Source organism: Globicephala melas, chromosome 10, assembly GCF_963455315.2.
Source record: "Globicephala melas chromosome 10, mGloMel1.2, whole genome shotgun sequence".
Lineage (NCBI taxonomy): Eukaryota > Metazoa > Chordata > Mammalia > Artiodactyla > Delphinidae > Globicephala > Globicephala melas.
The window spans coordinates 4,698,739-4,722,491 of NC_083323.1; the positions used below are offsets into that span (position 1 = coordinate 4,698,739).

General features: G+C 56.1%; 1 long non-coding RNA gene across 1 annotated transcript in view; it reads right to left on the reverse strand.

Annotated features, from left to right (window-relative positions):
• The window catches only part of LOC138842840 (uncharacterized), a 28,746-nt gene extending 14,372 nt beyond the window's left edge, over window positions 1-14,374 (reverse strand). The window contains exon 1 of the long non-coding RNA XR_011377768.1: window positions 14,295-14,374. This is a non-coding gene — a long non-coding RNA (uncharacterized lncRNA). The remainder of the gene's footprint in view (window positions 1-14,294) is intronic.
• Window positions 14,375-23,753: the final 9,379 nt, after the last annotated feature.

Consider the following 23,753-nt stretch of genomic DNA (forward strand, 5'->3'; position numbering starts at 1 on the left):
CCCCTGCCCCCGGGTTCTGCCCACAACATGCCGAGTTCTTCTTGGGATCTCAACATGTCTGCGTGCGCGCTCAGCGTAGGAAGTCATGAACTAAATCACGGTTGAGCTTCAAGGACAAGGACTGATTTCTTTACCCATCTCAGAAGTAGGAGCGCACATCTGGCCACAGGAAAGCCACCCACTTGGATGGGGCGAGGGAGGATGATGTCCATGGTGTCACTTTTTCCCTGAAAAGCCATGAAAAAGACTAAGCATTAGGGCTCATCCGATCATGGCCGAGAAGCCCATAGAGCACCTCTGAGTCAAGTAGAAACAGGAGCTCCTTCCTCCAGGCAGACGCCTTCCAGCGCAAGGTGAGAAGAGACCCGCTTGATAGTAGCCCTTCATGTCAATGCCCTTGGGCAGTGAACAAGCTACACAACTGTTCACGGCGGCCATGCTTACCACTTCCATCTGGTGGTGAAGGTTTCTGAGGCAGGTGCCTGGAAAGAGCACAATGTATCCGTTGTTGTCAGAGGTACTTTTTTTTGGATTGAGGTGAAATTCTTAACATTCACCATCTTAAAGCGAGCAATTCAGTGACACTTAGTACATTCACAACAGTGTGCAATCACGACCTCCATCCGGTTCCAAAACCTTCTCATTGCTCCAAAGAAAGTCCGCACCCATTAGGCAGTCATTCCTTCCCTGCCCCGCCACTGCCAGTGACCCCACCTGCTTTCTGTCTGTCGGGGGTACTTCTGTCTTTACAAGAAAACAAATCCTCAACTCATCCCTGGCCCAGCAGTGGTACCCTCGGTGAGAGCTGACCCACAGGTCATGGATTATTTGATGTTGCAAAAGGAATAATCTGGCAATGGAACGTGCCCAATCTCAGAGGACCGCAGGAGACGAATTCTCCGGGGTTGGGCATCCTCTGTCTTGTGTGCTCCGTAAACACACAGCGGGCTGAGAGCAGCGTCAGCTGCTCAGGAGGACGGGGTGGGGAGCGCCTCCGGGGAGGGCAGCTCACCGGCCGGGGTAACGGGCTGCCTGGGATTCTGGTTCGCCTCGCGAATTCCGCGGCCAAGCCCATCACGCGGCAGCAGTAGTGGCTAAGACCCTCTGGGCAACCGCTACCGGCAAGGCTCTTGCTGTTGCCATTCTATCTCCAGCATCTCTTGGAAGATTCTTTAACGAACTAGGTTGGATGCCTGGGTCAGGGGTATTCTCATGAAACAAGCAGCCCAAAGGCTTCCAGATGCTCCTATGATCCAACTGTGCCTTTGTTCGCTTTGAGCCGCGGGCCCCAGGCCACGGCCGCTGGGCACCACGCTGTGGGTGGGCAAGTGGGGCTTCCACGGTCGAGAGGGGAGCGGGTCTGGAAGCAGCCCTGGCAGAGCCCCCGGCGCTGTGGCCCCCGAGCCGGCCCAGCAGTGGACGAGTCTGCCCCCGGCCAGCCTTTCCGCCTCTCTGTCCCTCACAAGGAGACGCAAACATTTCCAGGGATGCCCAGACACGGGCCGGGGTTAGGCTGCTTGAGTGAAACGCAATCGGCACGTTGTCAGGGACCACAGTCCGAGGCCCAGAGCACACGAGCCCCACGGGCACAAGAATGTCCCAAACGTGGGACGCGAGTCACGCGGGCGCCTGGCCTCTGCAGGTAGCCTGAGGACTTGACCCCCAGCAAGAGCTGCTGGGCAGGAGAGCACTTCGCTTGGCCTCAAGCAGCCTCGGTGGCCCTGGACCAGGAGCTGCCCTCCTCCCGGGCCAAGCTTGTCACCAGACCTGAGGCCGCCTGCTCACCCGGCTGACTCTGGGCTGCAGTCGGGACTTTGGCAGCTCTCAGGACACCCGAGGGACCCAGCCAGGGAGGAGGCCCCGGGAGCAGCGTGGCCGCACAGAGCGCGCAGCTCCAGCAGAGAGGGGCAGGGTGGGGGAGGGGTGAGGGCAGCTGAGGCCACGGCAAGTGAGTGGGGGGCACTGCCTTCTAAGCAGCAGGAAATGAGGCGAGTGCAGAGGGCGGCCTGCGTGGCTTTAAGAGGGAGGCTGGGAGGGAGGGAGGGGGGAGGCCTCAAAGGGCCCTGAGGGAGCTCCCTGGCGGCCTAGTCGTTAAGGTGCCAGGCTTTCGCTGCTGTGGCCAGGGATTCAATCCCTGGTTGGGGAACTGAGATCCCGCAAGCCGCATGGTGAGACCAAATAAATAAATTAATCAAAAAATAAAAGGGCCCTGAGTCCAGAGTTCAAGTCTGTGGACCTAAAGCCACCCGAGGCGGGGGGAAGACGTCAGTCCTGCGGGTGGGATTGGTGACCTGGCACTGATGTGACATCCACCTGACGACCTGTCAGTCTGTCTGTTAGCCTTTGACCTGGCCCATCCGCCCTGCGCTAAGAGTGACGGAGAGGCACCTGCACAGGGAGGGGGACACATACGGGAGTGGGTTGGGGAGGGCGGCCTACGGAGAGGGTGTGTGCAAGGGGGGGCGTGGAGGGGGCACAGGGCAGACTTAGCCCAGCAGCCGCCTGTGGTTGAGCTCGCGAAGGGGGGGCGCGTCCGGCAGCAGCAGAGCACGATGACTCGGCTTCCGAGGCGGTCCTCCCCTGCAGGAGGTCCCGGCACCGACACCCAAGGCTGCTGTCTCTTGCCACAGCTGGGGGCGATCCCCAAAAACAGCAGCCTCTGGACCAGCCCACCTGAGCCAAGAGGCACGGGAGGCTGCGCTGAGGTGGTGGCAGCACCTGCCGGACGGGCACCGACTACCTGACGCTCTGGGTACCTTAGCCAAGGTCACCTTCACCACCACGGGCATCCCCAGAGGACCCGCTTGCTGCCCGTGCCTGTGGCTCGGACGGCGTCCAGCCGTCATTTACTGATTGACGGGCGGACTGGTTATAGGAAGAGTGTCAGAAGCTGCAGAAAAGAGAAGGGTGCCCCTCCAGAAACGTCCGCGATTCCGAACTCACTTTAACTCACAGGGAACAAGTATTTACAACTGTTCTCAGACATTTACTTAAAATGAGGAGAGTGACAGCAGAGCATCCTCATCACCGGCCGGCTCTGAAGGGCGAGTCAAGGTCACACACACGCGCACACACTTACACGTGCAGACACAACACATCACGTGCCCTCGGAGTCCCGCCTGCTGCCCGGCCAGGACAGCTGTTTGTTATTTATGACACGTCGGCTTCTCCCGGGAGCCTGCAAGCCACTGGAACGTTCAGAATTTGCCAGTCGTTTCGGTTTCCAAAGACGGCGGCCTTTTCACAGGTTCCTTGAGAATTCCAGTCATGGTTTCTGTTTGTTTAGAAAGCTCCCGTTGAAAGTGCTGCCCTGGAACCCACACGTTTATCTGCTTCCCTTGCCAGATGGGCATTTTCGGGCACAAAAACCTTCGACGGCTACGCCTGGGAAGTACAAAGTGTTTTCCAAACAGTGTTTCTACCAACTTGGAGGCCAGGGTTCCCCGGCTCACCTGAGCCTGTGCTCATCTGCGAGAGGGAAGGGAAAAGGACGACTTTGCTTCTGAAGATATGACTTGTTTGTGCAGCTACTGAAGGAACATGGAATTGAATGACCCTGGGGCTGAAAGGGAAGTCAGCATCCACGTCGAAATGTCAAAAACAAAATACTGAGGAGCATTTTTAGCACTGGAATCAGGCCAAGTGGAGAGTCTCAGGGACGTGCTAAGTGGTTTGGTGAACGGAAGCCCAGCTCTGGAGCGAAAAGACCAGGTATGGCCCCTGCCTGGCCCCACGGTCCAGGGGAGAGGACAGGGACGGCATGCGGGGAGTGTCTGCCCAGCTCTGCGAGCCCCCCTCTGAGAACCAGCCAGGGCTCTATCAGCCACATCCACATCTGCAGGGACTTCACAGGTGGGGGCTGCCGTCCGCACCAGGCCGGCCCTCACTTCAGACACCAGCTACGTGTCGGGGGTCCCCAGGCCACCCTGCTTCTGACCAGCTGCCTACAGACTCGGAGCTTCTCACTACCCCCCTCACAATCGATAATTCATTGGCTCACAGAACTCGGGAAAGCGTTATACTTACAATTAGTTTTCTTATAAAGAATACAAATCAGGACCAGGCAAGAAGGGAGATGCACAGGGAGTCGGGTGGAGGGTCGGGGGTCCTGGCCATGGAACCTGTGCGCCCTCTCCCCATGCAGTCAGGACATCGACCACACACCATCACCACCAAACAGCTCCACTGAGCCGCCGTGTCCAGCGCAACTGTTGGGGTTTCATTCCATAGGCATGACTGGCCGAACCACGGTCCAATCAATATGCAGCAACCCATGCATCCACACGTCCATCCATCCATCCATCCATCCATCCATCCACCCATCTATCCACACGTCCATCCATCCACACGTCCATCCGTCCATCCGTCTGTCCGTCCGTCCGTCCATCTGTCCGTCCGTCCGTCTGTCCGTCCATCCGTCCATCTGTCCATCCATCCATCCATCCGTCCATTCTATCCACGGGTACTGCTGATTAAATCATCGAGCTGGTTTACTGAGCTTGGTCTCCAGTGCCCCCGAGGCCACAAAGCCCAAACCCTCTAGTCACATGGGGGGGTCTCTCCCGCACAGAATCCCCACCCGGAGTCGTCTCGTGAGCATGACTATCTAGGGGTCCTGCACGAGTCACCCCCTGACATAAACTGTCACGAATCACTGAGATACTCCCATCACTCGGGAAATTCCGAGGATCGAGAGGCTACCTCCTGGGAACCGGGACAAAGGCCAGACACATCCTTTACTGCAGTGTCCCATGACCCTGACCCCAGCCCACTGTCCGCTGTGCCAGAGGGGCCTCCACACACCAGGCTGGAGATGCAGCAAGAGAAGCAGCAGGAGCCAGGGCTTTGGATGGGGCACACCACCGACACGACACACCACTCCCCGCTTCGGGGCCCAAACGAGAGACAGTGGTGGGAAGAAGGGAACGAGACCTACTGTGACACGGAGGGCGAGCGACCCTGGGGAGCCCGCAAGGAGGGTAGGGACACGATCGGGGGTCACTGGAAGGCCCGCCCCGGTGCCAGCTGGAGGACGGCCAACGGCAGGGTGTCCCGAGTGGAGACTGCCCGGTGGAAGGAAGTGGGGGGAGGCAGACAGAGACCTGCAGGCCAGCGATGGGGGGTGGGGAGCCAGAAGGCCCGTGCGGAGTGTGGGTGGCCGGGCCGCTCACTGGGGAGGGAACACAGGAGGAGGCGGGAGGGGGCCCCTGGTGGGGCTGTGGACACGGGCTGGGGCTCCACCGAGGACCCCTCAGGGAAGTGATGGCGGCCTGGCGGTGGACGAGGGGCCAGGAGGCCGGTGGGCCTGGGGAGCAGCTGCTCAGTGCGGTGGGTCGCAGGGAAGAGTGAGGTTCACTGACCAAAACCCCCCACCCTCCGTCCTCTCAGTGTCCTGCTGGCCGCGGTCGAGTGCCCCTGCCCTCAGGCGGGTACCTGAGAAGAGGCGGGCAGCTGAACGCCCACACCCCATGGCAGTGAGAGACGTTGGGAACAGAGCAGCCCAGCGCCCCAGGGACACGGAGAACCAGGGAGGAGTGGACAGCTTCAAAGAGATGGGGGGACGGGCATGGGGACATGATGCCCCTGCCAGTGAGGGGCAGCATGGCCACCCCCAGGCCAAGGGTGAGCAGCAGGAAATTCCCAACAAGAAGTAGCACGTCAGGCTCTCAGAAAACCCGGGGAACCCGGTGTCCAAGAATGAGATCCCTCTGGGTAACGCCAGGACATAGTAGGTGTCCAGCAGAGGTCAGTGCCCTCCCCATACACTCGGGCCCCACTTCCCTCCCACCCACAGTTTCTCAGTTGTCCAGTGGCGGAGGGAGAGGCACCTCAGACCTACTGCTGATTAGGGGGCCCTGTGCTGGCCAGGCGAGGGGACGTGCTCCTGCCCAGACAATGGATGGGGTTTGGAAACAAGGGCAAAACAGGCAGGTTAGGGTCAGAATGATGAATTCCGCCCCCCGCACCCCCGAGGAGTCTGGACTCAGTTCAGCCAGCAATGGGGTAGGAGGGGCTCTGGCCAGGCTGTGAGCCCCTCCTGCCATCTGCAAACGAAAGTAGGGAGGGTCCCTGGGCAGAGCACAGCATGTGCAAAGGCACTGAGGCAGGGACGTATAGGATGCAAGGCCAGCGCCTACGTCGGGCCTGGCTCCTTTCCCCTATGAGCATCCTGTTTACAAAAAACACTGATTTCATTCGATAAACACTTACTGAACACGTACTGCTTGCAAGGTCTATCCACTTGCACGAGGCTGAGCTATGAAGGTCAGCTACTCTTGAAGGCATTTTACCTCCCCCAAAACTGAAAGGGCAACTCACAGCACTTTCCTTCCACATCAACAGATTTCTAAATGTCCTGCCAAACTAATATCACAGCATTATTCAGATTCAACAAACTTTTATGCAGCTTAGAACAAGTGCCACGGTGGGTACATTGGGTTCCTTATGCTGTTCTCTCTACCTCCGATGCATTGGAAAATTTCCATTAAAAAAAATGAAAAAGGAGGGAGGGAGAGAGGAAGAGTCAAGGCTGGGCGCTCCGCCCGTCGGGACAGAACCCCCTGCCCCGCGCACCAGCTGGGCAGCCCTGGGCCAGCCTCTCTGCTCGTCTACAACGTGGGGACAAGAGAACTGACTTCGCGGGGAGCAGGAAGGACCAAATCCACAGCTTGAATTAAGCCATGCAGAGATGGCACACAGCAGATGCTCAATAAATGTGACCCGTTACCACGTGTCCGGCAGGAGGGTGGGTGCTTCCAGGTGTGCCGTTTCATTTGCGGGTGAGGAAATCGAGGCCCAGAGAAGCCAAGTGAGCCACCAGCTGGCTTCAAGGGCAGCACCCCCAGCCCGGCCTCCACGGCCCCCTCTGCCCCTGGGACCCCACGTTCCGGGTGGGGAGGCCTTCGCGCTCCCGCAGCCCCTGGGTTGAGGCCTCCTCCGCAGCCGTGAGGAGCCCCAGGACCCCCAGCCCTTCCGCTCACTGAACAGTCGCCGGGCATCTGCGTTAACATCGGTCAGGATGAGTAGATACCCTTGCCGCTCGCTGGCAACACAGGCCAGTGTATCGAAACGGGCTTCACGATGATGACACATGGGAGGAAATGAAAACTATCAATAAAATGCAGATTCTACAAGGCATCGGTTTAACTCACGACCCCTTCTTCTCCCCTCGCTGTTTACAACACGACGTTGTTCGCTGTCTCCGAGACAGGAGAAGCCCTGTTTATGCATAAAGGAATGATTCCCTGAGCTGAGACCCGTGACACGCCCACCACCATCCATCATCGGCTCCAGAGAGTGAAGGACGATTAAAACGCATAATAAAGGGGCTTCCCTGGTGGCGCAGTGGTGGAGAGTCCGCCTGCCGATGCAGGGGACACAGGTTCGTGCCCCGGTCCGGGAAGATCCCACATGCCGCGGAGCGGTTGGGCCCGTGAGCCATGGCCGCTGAGCCTGCGCGTCCGGAGCCTGTGCTCCACAACGGGAGAGGCCACAACAGTGAGAGGCCCGCGTCACGCAAAAAAAAAAAAAAAAAAAAAAAAAAAAATTGCGTAATAAAGGCATCAACGATCTCACTGGGACTAATGTGGGAGTTTGTTTAGGTTTTTATTTTAAGGTTGCTAACTGTTTTTTGCATGAGTGAAATGGGATTTGAAGACTCGTTTTGTCTGTGTCCTGCAGGAAATCCCAGCTGGGGTCTGCATGGCTGTGAGGGAAGCTCTGGCTGTGAAGGTGGTGTCTTGTCAGTCACCCAGCAGGACCAAGGCCGGCATGTCCCTCTGTTCTCTCTTCTTCGCCACTCGCCTCTAAGATTATACCTCCCACCGCCTCTGATCCTGGGGCGGAACTTGCCCTCTGCCCACCCTGCTTTCCAACATCTAATGTGCCTCTCAGCTCACAGCCCCAGCCCCAGACTGGAGCTTCAGAAGGTGACCACCACTCTTTAAAATATTTTTTATTTTATTTTTTGGCTGTGCCGCATGGCTTGCAGGATTTTAGTTCCCTGACCAGGGGTTGAACCCAGGCCCTCGGCAGCGAGAATGCACAGTCCTAACCACTGGACCGCCAGGGAATTCCCTAAAATATTTAAATCAACACTATCTTTTTAATTAATTAATTTATTTTTGGCTGCGTTGGATCGTCGTTGCTGCGCGCAGGCTTTGTCTAGTTGCGGCGAGCGGGGGCTACTCTTCGTTGCGGTGTGCGGGCTTCTCATTGCAGTGGCTTCTCTTGTTGCGGAGCACGGGCTGTAGGCGTGTGGGCTCAGTAGTTGTGGCTCACGGGATCTAGAGCGCAGGCTCAGTAGTTGTGGTGCACGGGCTTAGTTGCTCCGCAGCATGTGGGATCTTACTGGACCAGGGCTCGACCGCATGTCCCCTGCATTAACCACTGCGCCACCAGGGAAGCCCAGAAGAGATACTTTTAAATTTTCTTCTACTGGACCCAAACTTGAGAGGATGTGAGCCTGGAGTTACCCAAGGTCACCACATGGAACTGGAGGAAAATGAAGCCCATGGCAGAAGACAATGCAAGGGATGGAGAAAATGTCCCTAAAACACTGTGCACCTGGATCCAGCTGTACTTGAGTGCAAAGATCCAATAAACCCTCTTTTCTGCTTAAGCCAGTTTGGGTTATAGATGACCTGTCACTTGTAACAAAACGAGCACTGATTTTTTTTCTTTGAAAGATCAGTGGTATTGAAACACAATGAAATCTTCCTCGGTATTCTCTACTTTAAGAGAATGAAACAATCAAGCCCACACTGTTTTTCTTTTTGGTTGTGGCACAAGAAAATGAACTTCATTTCTGAAAACTCTTTGGGGGAGATCTGGCTTAGAACAGAGCTATGACGGCACCAATGGACATCAGCCCTGCCCTGCACTTAGTCCCGACCTCTCTGGTACCCATCATTTGCACCTCTGGTATCCATCATTTGCAGCTCTGGTACCCATCATTCACCCCTCTGGTACCCATCATTCGCATCTCTGGTACCCATCATTCGCATCTCTGGTACCCATCATTCACCGCTCTGGTACCCATCATTCACCCCTCTGGTACCCATCATTCACCGCTCTGGTACCCATCATTCACCGCTCTGGTACCCATCATTCACCCCTCTGGTACCCATCATTCACAGCTCTGGTACCCATCATTCACACCTCTGGTATCCATCATTCCACCCTCTGGTACCCATCATTCACCCCTCTGGTACCCATCATTCGCACCTCTGGTACCCACCATTCGCACCTCTGGTACCCATCATTCACCCCTCTGGTACCCATCATTCACCCCTCTGGTACCCATCATTCACAGCTCTGGTACCCATCATTCGCACCTCTGGTACCCGTCATTTGCACCTCTCCACCAGGTACGCGTGGATACATGGTTCTGTGATCCTTTAGTTAACATGACTGGGGGGCTCCCTCACCATCCCCACAAGGTGGGGCTTGGACTCGATCAAACGGGATCCCTGAGCACCATGCCCGGCATATACGGGCCTCCGTAAATGCCGAAATCAAATGAGAATCAACCAGACATCACAAATGGACCCTTCTTCCTCGGCAGTGGGCTTCAGAGCAGCAGCTCCATCACCCCCGACCTGCCTTGCTCTCCACCTGAGTCCACACACGCCTCAACTCCTTCCTGAACCTCTTGCTGCTAAGCCCTTTCCCTCTGAGCCAGGCTCCGTGGCCCACGGATGGGGGACGTGGGCACCGAGGAGCCACCAGCATCGCGAGGCCGCGCCGGCTAAAGCCACGGACCGGGGCAGGCGCAACACAGCCGGCACGCAAAAGAGGCTTCAAATCACCCGACAGTTCTATGTATAATTCATAGCAAAAGGGTTTGTTGCTATGAAAATATATTTGCACATTACACAAATAGACCCTCACAGCAATTATCTTAATGCTGCAGCTACAAATTATCACCTACTTACCTCGGGCAAATTAGCACCAAATTTAATTTGAGTGGCGCGGACGATGTGCGGGGCGCACAGAGCAAGAGCCCTCGGCCGTATCTGTAGGACCTGGCTCTCGGCTTTAGGCTCAGGATGGGGCGTCTGATACAGGGCTCTGCGGGAAAGAGAGGCGGGCTCAGGGCCATCCAGGCCTACCCCTGTATTTACAGGGAGGTCACGGAGACCCAGAGAGAAGGGGGCTGGCACAGGGTCCCACCTGGGTGGGGCGGTCAGAGTCAAGCCATGAGGGGCAGGGGCTGAGAAGGGGGCCGCCTGAGTTGGGATTCCAGAGTCTCCACGTTGCACCCCGTGAAGAGTCGTTTCCACCCTTTTGTCTCAGCTATGCCACAAATTTATTTATACAGACCCCACTACCCACTCTTTATCACAAACACCACTGGGTCGCCGACACTGGTGAGAAGGCAGATGTAGATCACTTGTGCAGGTAGCGGGGCCAGAAGCCACTGGAACCTGGGCGTGACACCCAAAGGTGGCAGCAGCAAGGTGCAAATGAGCTGTGACCTGCTACAGGACTTTGTCAGGGGCCTGCCCACAAGCCCCAGGGACAGCGGGCACTCTGAAAAGACAAGGGGGGTCTGCAGAGAGACCTGTGGTTCTTGTAGACACCAGCCTCGAGACTTGGGGCCGTTCCCCTCCCCAGCATCCCTGTGGCCCTGCCCACGGAACCCAGGTGCTCGCTCAGGTGTGCAACCCTCACCTGCAGAGCCCTCCAGCTGCAAGGAGCTGACCCACCCCACCTCCCAGCCTGCCTGATTACCTAAGAGGAAGCCCATCTTCCCTCTCAAAGGTTTGTTGAGGAAGCCAAGTTGAGCCAGTCAGCACACGGCAACTTTCCTGGCCACAGATATAGGTTCATTCAGGCCCGTGAGGTATCAGGAAAAGCTTTCCAGGTGCTTCTGGGAAAGAAAATCCCTTGCTGTCCTGAAAGGGCCACTGGAGCAGTTTCTCTTCACATAGCTGTGTATAAAGATGAGGCCTAGAATGGCTGGAGCCAATCTGCTGCCACCTCGAAGATCCAGCAGCCCACGAAAAGGGCAGGAAATTGCTCAGCCTTGATCAAGCCATACCTGATTTCCATAGCATCTCCAGACCATTTCAGCTACATGGGCCAATATGGCCGCTTGGACTTCTGGGCTGGTTCAGAGCTGGGTTTTCTGTCTGTTACAGTCAAAAGCGCTAGGATGCTCCCAGACCCCACACCTACCACAGGCTGGGAGAGGGGCTTCCTCCAAACTCTGGCAGCCCTCATCAGCCTTCACCAGGTGTCCATGTGTCCTTCTTGACCCATCACCGTGTGTTCCCTCACAGCCGGGGCCATTTCTGACTCACGCTTGAGCCCCAGCACTCATCCAACCCAGGACCTGAAAGGAACTTGGGGTGTCTGTTGAACAAGAGAGCAGGCAAAGCGTACACAGCAGAGCCTAGCATTCAAAGCCTTCCTGGCCCATCTCTCCAACACCTCCCCCTGCCCCAGGTCACTCCCACTGCCCACCTTGCTCGCTCCACTGTCTGCCATCCCAGGCTGCTCTGTCCCGGAAGAGGACACAGCTGGGGCCTCTGCCATAATCTCCATCATCCATACTCAGACCAGTCGGGTGGGGGGACCCTGGGTCCTCTCCTCTGAGGAGTTATTCCCTCTGAGCTTCAGGACACCCTGCTGCTTGATGCCCATTTGAGAGGTGAGAAAACGAGGACCCAACTCAGCCTGGTCTCCTGCCTTTCAGGGACCCAGAAAACGGGACAGTGGCCAGATCCAGCTGCCAGCAGCTCTGGGAGCCTCCAGGCAGATGGCTGGGACGGGACCCTGCAGCAGAGCCCCACATGGACATCTCTGAGGTCATCCCCCTCCCTCAGTGCCGGGCCCAGAAGGGGACCCTCAGATGTACCCTGGGCGGCCCGGGAAGCCTCTGGATACATGTGGCGCATCTTCCGTGAGCATCAATTTTAATCAAAGGATTGAGGGAAAAGTTAAGTAATTTATCTGAAAAGAAACTGAAAGCATCATTTTCATATCCCAAAGCTATTCTCACTTAGATTTGAAGGGCAGTCACTGGCAGGCTTGGAATGTCTCCACCCAGGAGACAGACCTCAGGGCCCTGGGAGGCGGCTGGCCCGGTGGGGAGGGCGCGAATGCTGCAGCCACAGCACAGCGGGCCTGGCTCTCCATTCACCGGCCATGTGAGCTCAGAAAGTCATCTAAACATCCCTGCCTCAGTTTCCTCATCTGTAAAAGGGGACAGTAACAGCCCCTGCCTCATGAGGCTGGTGTGAGTGAGGAATGATCCAATCAAGTGGACAGTTAGGGCCTGAGAGCCATTAGCAAAGGTGCCCGTGATGCTTTGGGGGAAGGATGGCCAAGGGCGGCCACTTTACAGGTCAGGAGGCTGAGTCCCCAAGAGGGAAAGTGACCTGCTCCAAAACTAGGTCTCTGACTCCCTCTGTGGTTCATTCTCCCGCTCCTGCTGCCTCTGTGCCTTGGTTTCCCCATCAGTAAAAGAGGATAAAATCAGGGAATGGGTATGCATGCCAGGCACTTCCGAGGTGGCTGAGCTCTTGCTGGAAGCCACCATCCATGGTGTGCCCACAACCGACTCAGCTGGGACTGGCTTGTTAGGGAGATGCCAAGATCCATGGGATGTTTAGTCAAGTTTCCAGACCTTAAAACATCTCGCTGCAGCGCCCATCAACAGATGAGTGGATAAAGACATAGCATATATACACAATGGAATATTACTCAGCCATAAAAAGAAAAGCATCAAATATTGCCATTTGCAAAAATACAGATGGACCTGGAAGGTATCATGCTTTGTGAAGTAAGTCAGAGAAAGACAAATACTTTTTCACTTATATGCGCAATCTAAATATTAAACAAATGAATACAACAAACAAACAAAACATCTCACTGAGGTTGCACTTCAGCAACTCAGTGACATCAACCAAGTAAATTCCTACCGGCTTTACCTGACCACCTGTCAGGTTCTCCGCATGTATTTCTACCCCCACCTCACATGTGACTTATCCCCAGCCAACTACAGTCCCCCAGCCTCTGTGTAACCGCAGTGTGCCACACCCTTCCTTGCCTATCTCTCACCCATCTTCCAACTCAACGGTCACTTCCTCCAGGAAGCCCTCCCTGACTTCCCACAAGCCCCTGGCTTCCCTCTGTCACACAGAGGCTAGACTTTGAGTCCTCCGTGGACAGGGGACTGGGGAGGTGGCTGTCCACAAGGACTAGCCCGGCTCAGGCCAGTGCACTGTGCCCGTCTTCACCCCTCGGCCCCTGCCGTGCTGTTGGTTTGAGAAATGGTTTAACATCACTGCATTAAAGGAGAAACTCGCAAACAAGACCCTAAAACCACCAACAGAGAGAGACCAAAGGATATTTACTGTTGAGTCTTAGATTCTGAGCTCTCACCAGGACAAATGTTAACACTGCATTTCACCGTCAATAAGCACCGCGTGCTCTCTGGAATCCACACAGCCTCCGTCACAAAACCTCAAAGTCTGCGGCCTCCAGACAGCCAAGGCCAGGTCCCCACCCCGCCGACAAGGACTGAGGAGCTCCTCCCCTCCCACCCTGCTTCCTTCTCCGGGAGCCTTAGCCTCCACTCTTCACACACCTGCCAGGCCCTGGGGAACCCCCAAGCCAGTGCTGTTGACAGTGGCGCCGGGCCAAGGTTTGGGAAAAGTGAAAGCGTCCAGGGCCTCTCCCCTAACTGGCGATTTTGGAGGCTGATTTAAGTTTGGGGCATATTAAGTCTTGGGGGTCCATCCCCTGTGATGAGCGGGCCCGCACCCCCAGCCGGAGCCTCTGAGTCTGAATCAGCGTAACAACTGCGCAGCCTCAGTTTTCTCATCTGTGAAGCGGAGCGATGCTTCCTGCCTCCCAAGTTGGAGCTGAGGGAAATGATGTGGACCCGGCAGGATCGGAGACCCTGAATTTGGGGAGGAAAATGGGGGAACGGTGAAAGTTTGGGCTGAGACGGCCCAGCCGCGGGAGAAGCGAGGGAGCAGGAAAGGAGGGGACGGGGGTACAGGGAGGGTGCGGGGGAACAGGACTGGAGGAGTGGGAGAGGAGCGCGCGCTCGTGCAAAAGGGGGGTGGGGTAAGGTAGGGGCTGGGGTGTGGGAGGGGCCGGGAACACGCGGCGGCCAGCGCGGGCTCCGGGGTCCCCGCCCGTCTCCGCACCGCGTCATGCGGCCCCGCCCCCCTCCCCGCCTCGGCTTGCCCGCCTGAGCAATGGGCCCAGCCCCAGAACCCGCGCTGCGTCCCCACCTGGGCCCAGGCGGGTTCCTTCCCGCGGACAATGGTCTTTACCTGACTACAGCTCCGCCGGTGCGTCACCTGGGCTCGGCTCAGCCCGCGACTCACCTGGCCCCGCCCCGGACGTGGCTTCCGTGCAGGCCCCGCCCCTCGCCCCGCCCCGCGCGCTACCCAGCCAGCGCTGTTTCCCTGGAGCACAGGACCTGAGTGGCCCAGAGTCATTGCGAGCTATGCCTGCATTTCTGCGCATGGGCAAAGTCACCGTTCCAGCCCTGAGGCGGGGGTCATGTACTCAGGAAAGACCAGGCTGGGGCCCAGATACCCCTAGAGGTGCCACTGACGTTCCGGGGCCCCAGGCAAGAGGGTGACTGGTCCTCCGATAGGATCGCATTCCCACCCGGAGAGCCGCTCAGGAGGTGACTTCTAAGGGTGGATTTCTATCAGGCCCGGTGTCTGGCGCCCCCTTCTGGCTGCAGCTCTGTCTCCGCTGCCTCCTCCCCGTCTCCCTGGTTTCTGAAGGTCGGCGCCCGGGACTGGGGCTGCACCTCTTTTCATTTACTCCCCAGCCTCCTGCTTTCAATACAGCCTGTACCAGATGATCCCCAACCGTTGTCTCTCGACTCCAGCCTCCTGCCTCTGACTGCCCACCTGACATCCCCACACGTCCACGTGGCCTTCTCTCCTGGGCTTCCCATCCGGTTCTCCACCAGCCCCTTCCAAACCCGTCGGGGCATCCTTGGCTCCCCTCATTCCCTCACACCCCATGCGTGGTCCCTGGATGAGCCCCGATAGCTTTTCCTTCAAAACATGTCACAGTGCCACCACTTCTGTCCACCCACGCTGGCCCAAGTGGTCCAGGCCACCAGCATCTCTACGTGGCTCAGTGCAGCAGAGCCTCCTAATACATCTCCTGGCTTCTGCCCTTGCCCCTTTCCATCTGTGTTAGCACAGCAGCCAGGGGCATCCTTCCATGCGATCCTGCCCTGCCCCTGCTCGTGTCCCTCCCCCTTCCTGCTCTTGGGGGAGGGGGCTGGCGCTAGCAGCTGCACAATCCTAGGCTGCCTTGCGTGGAAGGTGGCACGGCTGCTGGCAGCTCTGGGATCACGTGTGGTGGGCTCTGTGGTCCCCAGTGGCCTGTGTACAGCAGCCAAGACAATCAGGTGTGTTGACCCCTCCCCATTTCTAGAGGGGGGATCTGATTGCAGAGGCCAGCTGGCATAATATCACACGCTGCTACAGTGACTGGTTCCGGTTCCGGAAGTCACTGGGCCCAAGCCAATGACGCAGGCCTTCGCTGGGCCACAGTGAGCAGTTCAGGACACTCCAGTTGGTGGGAGGAGCTGGACTTTGCCTGGAAGATTGGGGAAGAACAAATCCTGCTCTGTCCTTTTCTCTCCCCCAACTTAGATGAGAAGCTTAGTGCACTGGGAATAGCAAGAAGCCATCCTGTGACCACAATGGGATCAAGGCTTGGGATAAAACAGAGATGGCAAGGAACTGGGTCCTTGGTGACCTTGCAGAGCCCCTGGATCAAACCCACCCAGGGGGCCCACACTTCCTCCAGACTTCCTCATTAAATGCACCAATAAATTCTCTTATTGTTTGAACTAGTTTGAATTTTCTATTTCTTACAACCAAAATGCCCTCTGATAAAATATCTTTATACCTTTTAGCTAAATTACAAAGAGTTTCTCTCCTGACAGCATTAGCAGAAAAAAAAAAAAAAAAAGCCCAGGGAAGCCCTGGATGACTGAGCCCAAGACACATGACCATTCCAGGGATAGGAAGGGAGTTAGACAGACCAAAACTTTATCCTCCCCAAAGTCAAGACAGTCAGCTTCAAGCCAGTTGTGCTAATGGTAGCCATGAACCATGAGGCTGTTTGCTCGCTGCAGTATCTCCAGTGTCTAGCCCTGGGTCCGGCACATGGTAGCCACTATCCCCAATCAGTATGAATGAATGAATGACCACTGTTTCTCTCTACCGTCACTCAAGCAGCTGCCTGTTTCTGTGCAAAGAATTTGTAACCATCCTAGCACATGGGCCTGTTCACCTCACGCAGCACACTTGCATGTTATTTGTACCTTCCTTGCTCCCAGTGGACTTTGGTGGTGAGAAAGCGGAAGCATCTATGGTACTGCCTGACCTCTAAGTCTCACGCATACCTGAGCCCCCCTCGATGGATCAGGAAGGGGGCCTACTTCTGGGTCGAAACTCTTCTTCCCTCTCAAAACTTGACAAGGAAATCGAGAGGATGCCTAATGCCAGGGACTCACACTTGATGGGTTTCGTCTAGTGCTTTGCGCTGGTTTCTCTTTTCCTTTTGTGGAATGTAAACACCTTTTATTATCAGTGTCAGATGGGTCTCATGAAAGCCGGACAATTTGCAGGTTTTCTGGTTCAAAAAGCGACTTTGGACAGAAGTAAGAGAAAACACGCCCCAGATGGTCTATGGCTGGCAGAGTAATTCCGTGGTATAAAGACATGTCAGGGGGAATGCCACCCTCCTCGCATTTGTGTTTTGTGAAAATCTCATACAAATTCCACTACCATAGCTTAGTGATATTTAAATATATACAATAAAGCAATCATACAGAATGATTGTCAGGAAAAGAATGCAGGTGTATCCTGCCTTTCATAATAAAAGGAAAAAGAAGTAGAAAGAAACTGTGAGACCCAGGCCAGCTCCCTTTTTGGTTCTTCTGTTTTTCCCCAAGCACGTCTAATCAATAACCCACCAGTTAGTCATTTCCTTTTGTAGCTATAACAATAACTCCTTGCATTTCAAATGCTTTGCGATAGAAAAGAAAGAATAATAATGCAAAATGAAGGAATTACATCTGAATGGTATTATTCTCAGCTTTATTAAATTTGCTCTCGGTACAAATGTTTATGAAGTCGGAGAGCTGCTTTTCCCCCAAGCAGCAAATTCCACATCAATAAGCAGTGGGGGATGGGAACTTGAAGGAAGGAGGAAAGAAAGACCCCTGGTCCCTGGTCTTGGACTTCTCATTTGTTTTTTCCCAAATTAACTCTCCCTGCCAGCTGCTTGAGCCAAGACGTGGTCTGCTTTGAACCTTATTAAAACCATGAAACCAAAATAGGTTGAGCCAGAAGGCATCTGGGAGATCGCGTTCCAACCCTCCCCCTTAAGGGCGCAGACCAGCGAGGTAAGGGGTTTTCTCTGCTGCTGTGTAGCCAAGCCAGGAACCCCAACCAGGTTTCCCGACTCCCTGGCCTCCTATCATGTGCCCTGGTCCAAGTTTTAGAGCAAATGCATTTGGTTGTTAGCGTCGACTGCAAACGGCAAACCACTTCTCTGCAAACTGAGTACAACCCACATGCACACTCCACGATGTCTTCTGTGATTGCTTGGACCTAATTGTTGAAACTCTTTTGATCTGAAACTGAGCAGGTGACATTCTTGATGCCTTTTTGACATCAGGCTGGAACGCTGGTTGTGTCCCCTGACACCGTGCACCTTTCAAATGCCCTTGTTCTATTGGGATTCCCTGTCCTACCAGTCTCTCCACCCGAGGTGGCCAGACCACGGGTTTACCCAGAGTCCTTTGCAGTCAGGACCCAGACATTGACTAGGCTCCACCATTGCAACCTACACCTTAAGAGAGGAGGTGGCCCTGCAATTTATTATGGGAAAGGGCAGCCTCGGATGTTCAGCTGGGGGTGGGGGGTGGGGTTGACACTGCAGTGGGTACAAGTTTAAATACCTGGGACGTGATTGCTATTGGTGCTGGTGACAGTTGTGGGTTTGGTCCAGTACAACCGGAGCATCCTTGTGTGGTGGGAGCATCTCTATGTGGCAAGCACATCCCTGTGTGGTAGAAGCATCTCTGAGTGGTGGGAGCATCTCTGTGCCATAGCAGCCTCTCCAGGCAATGGGAGTATCTCTGTGGGGTGTGAGTATCCCTGTGCAGTGGCGTGGTAGTGGCAGTTTTCCCACCAGGCCTGTCATATGCGACAGTTTGAGGCATTTGGAAGGTAAGCCTCGAGCTTGGCTCTCCCACCTCCTGACAGCTCTAGGAACTCCCAACATCCTTCAATAAACTCCTTCTCTGGGTAATCAGCAGAATCTGCCGCCATTGCTTGCAGATAAGAGCCCTGCCTTATCCTCTGCACCCTCCTATTTCGCGCTACCTCTCCCTCCTCCCCTGCCAAACACAGGCTGACGTAAACCTGTCCCTCCTCCCCTGCCAAACACAGGCTGACGTAAATCCCCGTAGTGAAAAGAGAAATGCCAACGTGAGAAATTCTTCTCGTGATGACGTCGATGATGCTTTACATTTTTATAGCTTTTTGCAGTCTGTTAAAGCAGTTCTGAGTTTTCTGCAAACATGTCTGTCAATGAGGGGAAGCGTTCTTGGGTGAAACCCTCAGTTTATTAAGTCATTATCACCTTCAGGTCAAAATCCATTAAGTTCTTGTCGGGCCCCATACATTGTCATCTGCACAGAGTTTCTTTCTTTTTTTTTTTTTTCGTGGTACGCGGGCCTCTCACTGTTGTGGCCTCTCCCGTTGCGGAGCCCAGGCTCCGGACGCGCAGGCTCAGCGGCCATGGCTCACGGGCCCAGCCGCTCCGCGGCATGTGGGATCTTCCCGGACCGGGGCATGAACCCGCGTCCCCTGCATCAGCAGGCGGACTCTCAACCACTGCGCCATCAGGGAAGCCCTGCACAGAGTTTCTTAATCAAGGATGCTTGGTATCTCGGGGTTTGTGATCTTACAGCCCCTGCTCTGCCTGTGTCCATAGTGTACAGACTAGCAGAGAAATATCATCAGTCACAGAATATTACATCTGGAAAGATCCTCACTATGGATGAGGAATCTGAGAATGTGTGACTGGCCCAATATTACACAGCAAGGTAGTGACCAATTCAGGATCAGAACCCTGGGTCCTGGCTCTGCCCACGAGGGGTATGCAGCACACATAAATAAATAAAATGCCATATGCCAGCATCAGCCTTCTCCCCATCCGCAGATGACCTTCCTCTAGAGTGTTTGGGAAAGAGGAGTGTATCAGTTAGTCACGCCAGGTTATGCTGCAGCAATAAATATCCCCAGTGTCCCGGGCTTACACCAAACTGGTCTACTTCTCATGCACGCTGCCCGTCCACAGCCCCCTGGGACCCAGCCTGCCGGAGCAGCCCCATCTGGAGAGTGCCCATCACCACACAGAGAAGAGGAGAGCTCTGGAGGGTCTCTGCCTGGCAATGAAAAGATCCAACGCCAGAGGGGCCCTCTGCTCAGAAGTCGCTGGCCAGAGCTGGTCACAGCACCCCACCCAGCCCCAAGGGGACCAGGAAGTGTGGCCCTTCTGTGTGCTCGGGAAGCAGGGAGCAGGAGACCATTGTGATTTTAGGGACTTATCTTGAGTCTGTGCCCGTTGCATCCCTGGCACATGCTCCTCTGTCCAGCAGCCTCCCCACTTCTCCCAGCCTCCCCAAGAGTACTGCCCACTCCACTGCCGGACACGCCTGAGCTTTGGGAACACGGTTCCCTGCTGGAAGGCTGCTCCCCTCCACTCGGGCCCTTGCAGAGGGGCCCACACGGGCCGCCCACACTCCCCAAGGCAAGCGCTGCGGAACTGCAAGGAGAAAGGGAACTCTTCATCCCCCCTCCCCCCTTCTTCCTTTCGTTCTTGTGTGTGTGCACGCGTGCGTGTTTTAATGTGGTAAAATACACGTAACATAACATTTACTGTCGTAACCACATCTAAGTCTACAGTGAGTGTTGTTAAGCACACGGACGTTGCAAAACCGAAACTCGGGACTTCCCTGGCAGACCAGTGGTTGAGGCTCCGCGCTGCCAATGCAGGGGATGCGGGTCCGATCCCTCGTCGGGGAACTAGGGTCCCACATGCCGTGTGGTGTGCTCCCCGCACCCCCCACCAAAAAATGTTTTAAAAAAAGAAAACTGAAACTCTGTCCCCATAAACACTGACTCCACATCCCCTCCCCCTGCCCCTGGCCCCCACCATCTACTTTCTGTCTTGATGAACTTGACTCCTCTAGGTGCCTCATGTAAGTGGAATCCTACAATATTTGTCCTTGTGACTAGCTTGTTTCACTTAGAAAGGTTCATCCCCGGTGTAGCACATGGCAGAATTTCCTTCCTTTTTAAGGCTGAGTCATATTTCATTGAATGGATGGACCACATTTTGCTTAGCCACCATCCACTGATGGACACCCTCCCCTCCTGCATCTATACATAGTTTTCATTGCTGTCCCATCACATCAAGGACTGTGTTCGCAAGAATATAGGTCCTGGGGACACACACACACACCCCCCCCAACAGCCAATTTCCCTTCCTCCCTCCCCCCCAACCCGGCAGGAGTTCCCGACTCTACCAGCAATGTTCCTGGAACCAGCTATCCCTTGAGACTGTGGGCCTCTAGGGTGGTGGGCAGGGAGCCTGTATCCTGTGTGCCCTTTACTCCCTGAAGGGCTGAGTCCAGCTCCTCTGGTGGGGAGAGGAGGCCAGCAGACACTGGAGGGCTTACAAGGCCCCAGCGGAGGGGAGTGTGGAGGTGGGCGGCAGGGTCTGGAGTGCAGCTCTCGGACTCCCCGCTGCCTGGGGAAAGCACTTGGCAAAAGCGACGGCTTTGTGCTGGCTAACTGACCTCGGAGTGGCGGTCAGCCTCTCTGTGACAAATCGGCTTGTCACCAGCAGAGGTGGGGACTGTGCTGACGTCACACCCAGCGGTTGCTAGTTCCACTCATCGCCACCCCGACCCCGGTCAGCAGGTGACCTGCAGGAGATCTGTCTACTGATGAGTTAATAAGGCACCACCAGTCACACATTTTAAAGAGACCTTCAAGGTTGTACGTCAGCATAGTTGGTTTCCTCGTCATCCTATGCGTTTTATTGTGAAAACACTATTCTAAGACTGTGTCCCTGGGCTTCCCCGGGACGCCCGAAGGAGATACACAGGGCAGGTCAAGACCCCCCCGAGGTGGAGAATGGCCCCCGCTCAGTGCTGACGGGGAGTCCCCAAGTGTGTTTTTTAAATAACATCTTTTTCACTTCCCCCAGATCTCCTGGACGTGCAGCTCTCCGGGGCCCCTCGTACCCCCTTCACCGTGAGCACATCCTCTCCACAGCGAGCACCCCTGCTGCAGGTTGCTGGACGGACGGGACAGACGTCCTACTCTGACTACAAGGGATGTTCTGCCATCTGCTTTTTGGCTATTTCGCCTGAAGTGCTGTCAACTTTCATTATTTAGCGGGACCTTCCATTCCAGATGCCTTCGGAACACCCGCCTCAGACCCCGAGCACAGCCAGCACAGCTCACAGCACGCAGACCCCCAGCATCTGGCTGAAATGCAGATCCAGCATCAGCAGGCGTGGGCTGGCCTGAGATTCTGCATCTGAGAGGCAAAGGCGAGCGTGGTCATCAGGGTCCCCTGGAAGACCTACAGCAAAAAAACCAGAAAAAGACAAAAACAGTGAGCTGGTCTCTTGCACCTCAGCCCTGGAGATGCAGACGGACCATCCTCTGAAGAAGGCTCCCCTGCTCATGCTGAGGCCGGATCAACCTTCAATTAACTGAGCAACCAGCGTGTGCTGGGCACTGACCTGGGGCTGAGGGCTCAGTGGGAACAGGGCAGGGGGGCCTCCTGGCCACATGGGGCTGCCTTCTAGTGGGGAGAAAAGCTAATAACAAATTCATTTCTTCCAGAGGGGTCTCCCATGAGCTAAAACCTCCGAGCCTCTCTCGGGCTCTGGTCCCTTATCCACTGTCTCTTTCCACTCTGCTCTGAAAGAAAACCGCACCACATAAGCTTCTGACCGCACAGTCCCTGTTTCCACCCTTAATTACAGAGTGACAAGTGCCGTGAATGGGTGGGGAAACAGGAGGTGGGGAGAGGACTCGGGGGTGGGAGGCGGGTAGGCCGGTGGGGCGCACACAGGGCCATAGGCCGGCCTTGGCCACAGCTAGCTTGGGCTTGGCCTGAGCTCCCTGGTGGCCAAAGTGAGACACGGTCGGTGATGTGACTTCATTGCAAGGTTTGGGTCTCGGCTGGGACACCTGGGCTGCATCTTAAACCAAGGCCCATGCGGCTGTGCGTGGCGGTTCTGTAGATTGGGGAGACCAGCTATAGCTGGTTTTCTATCCGAATTTCTGTGTTCCCTGGTCCTGATTTTTCATTTATAATTTACCAATTTATAGCAAGATGTTTTGATGTAGAGTTCCTCAAACATTTTTCGAACAAGAGTGGGTTCAACACATGGACACGCTCAAAGCCCACCTTGATGGGATACCCCTTTATGGGGGAGCGGGGGGCAGCCCCAGCTGGAGGCCCCGCCTGGGTGTCTGGAGCTGCTGCGGGACCCAGGCTCAGCAGCCACCCCCTCCCCGGGTTCTGTCTCCCCACTGCTGGGAAGGCACGGCTGGCCGGTGTCTGGGGCTCCCCTTCCGCCCGGGGTGGAGGGATTGGTCAAAGAGCTCAGGGTAAAAAAAAAAAAAAAAAAAAAAAAAAAAGAGCTCAGGGTCCCCCACAGACAAAGGTCATGCCTGGGCGTGGGGCCGTGTGCCAGCAGAGTCCCCAGGTATCAGAGCAGGCCCAGCAGCCCACGAGGTGGCAGTGCTCGATAGAGCCCCCGACACTCGGGAGGTGAGGGCAGGACAGGGCCCAGTGCCGGGGCGGTGGGGGGCGGATAGAGCCCAGGCAGACAGCCCCCTGCTACAGCCTCTGCCCTTTGCCTGGTCCTTTCGTCTCGAGGGGACCCTGCCCATAATACTCCCCACCCCACCCCAGGCTCAGCCGGTCCCAGGCCTATCCCGGGTTCCGTAAGGGAGCTGGGAGCCAAGCAGGGCGGTTCAGGGATGTCAGCCCCATCAGCGGAGCTGAGTGGCCACATGCTCGTTGGTCCTCAGACTGGGGACGGGCTTCCGGCCCCATCCCCCACCCTGGCTCCTCCGAGGCCGGCTCACTTCCGCTCTGCCGGCCACGCCCCTGGGCACCTTCCCGCTGGCCCCGTGCAGTCAGTACGTCCCAGATCAGACCACGAAGCTTCGCTCCTACCCTGCCATCCCCTGCGCACCCCTCCCTGGGCTGGAGCAGGGGCTCCTGGCTCGCTTTCCCACTCGACAGGAGGAACTTGTCCCCCCAGGTGGCTCCCCCCGCACACCCCCGTGGGCTGACGCTTCTCACCAGGCGCCCACCTCCCCTCCCCGACCACCCGACTCCCAGCAACCGCCAATCACCGGCTCACGCGCCCTGGGTCTGTCCTGTTATCTGCCCGTAGGGCACCCACACCCCACCTCCAACCAAAGGTTAACTCCACGAGAGGGGAGCCCTGGGAACGGGGTCGGGAGTCTCCCCGCCTAGCCCGGAAGGCCCCCTCCAGAGGCCCAGAGCCGGCCCTGGGAACCTGAGCCCTCTGGGAGCGGGAAGAGGAGACCCCAGTGAGGCCGGGTGCAGCCCGAGGGTGAGGACCCTGGAAGAACGTCCTCAGGGCCTGGCATCGCAGACACAGCTCGAGAGCCGGG